Raw genomic sequence first — 1,490 nt, 5'->3', positions numbered from 1 at the left:
GCTCGCTATAAATTCCTTTGAAAATTATCTGGCTTATGTACAGGTGAAACCCGAAAAATTAGAATATCGTGGAAAAGTTGATATATACCAGTAATACAACTTAAAATGTGAAATGTAATAGTATATGAGAGACTCATCACATGCAATACAAGATATTTCAAGCCAGAATTTGTCATAGTTGTGATGGTTATGGCAGTGTTTCCCAACCTTGTCCACTTGAAGATATCTGGACTTCAATTCCCAGAATTCCCCAGCCAGCATTCGCTGGCTGGGGAATTCTGGGAATTGAAGTCCAGATATCTTCAAGTGGACAAGGTTGGGAAACACTGAGTTATGGGGTACAGCTCATGAAACTTCCAAATCCACCATCTCAACTTAGAATATTACATGCGATTAATAAAACAAGGATTGTACATAGAACAATATTGGACCTCTGAAAAATATAAGCATGCACTCACAACTTGGTTTGGGACCCTTGTGCAGCAATTACTGCCTCAATGCGGTGTGGCATGGAAGCTATCAGCCTGTGGCACTGCTGAGGTATTTTTTTCCCAGTTAATTTTTTTTTATTTTTTCCTCCACATTAAAAACATAGATAACATACAGCACATATACTTTCAATAGAAATCAATATACATATATTGTTGCTTAAAAACAATAGTACAATAACCTAAGTTACATTCCAATTTTAATTTTATTATTCAATCCACTTCAATCTTCCCCCTCTCCACTCCACTCTTTTTATCTCAAGCGGCTATTCCATCTCTAGTACCTACTTTCTTCCATCCTTCTCTCCCCTTTTCTAGTACCATCGCCTCCTCCTTCCTTCTTCCATCTCTGTCTCTCCTACTCTCTCTCTCTCCTTCCTCCTCTTTCCTTCCTCCTTCTCTACTTCCCCTTCTACTCTCCCCTTTCTCTCCTTCTTTCCCACTTCCTCTTATGCCCTCTTTATCCTTCTCTGAGTGGATAGTTTTACTTACAAAAAAACCTTATTATTTTTCTTCCCAGTAAAAAAAAAAACCCATACGTCACATAGGTAAACTTAGTAACCATATATCATCTACTAAATATTATTAATACTACATCCTTCTGCAGCCAAGCTTTATTGGGATGATGACTTCAATTTTCCAGCAGGACTTGGTACCTGCCCACACTGCCAAAAGCACCAAAACCCGGTTCAATTACTGTGGGATTACTGTCCTTGATTGGCCAGCAAACTCACCTGACTTGAACCCCATAGAGAATCTATGGACCATTGCCAAGAGAAAGATGATAGACAGGAGACTGAGCAATGCAGAAGAGCTAAAGGCCGCTATTGAAACATCCTGGTCTTCCATAATATCTCAACAGTGCCACAGGTGATAGCTTCCATGCCACACTTCATTGAGGCAGTAATTTCTGCAGAAGGGGCCCAAACTAAACCAAAGTCTTTATTTGCCCTAGCACAAAGCCGAAAGCACCAGACTGAAGATGACAAGTGGGACCTTGTC

Source organism: Erythrolamprus reginae, chromosome 2 (assembly GCF_031021105.1).
Source record: "Erythrolamprus reginae isolate rEryReg1 chromosome 2, rEryReg1.hap1, whole genome shotgun sequence".
NCBI lineage: Eukaryota > Metazoa > Chordata > Lepidosauria > Squamata > Dipsadidae > Erythrolamprus > Erythrolamprus reginae.
Note: the sequence above shows the minus strand (reverse complement) of the source record.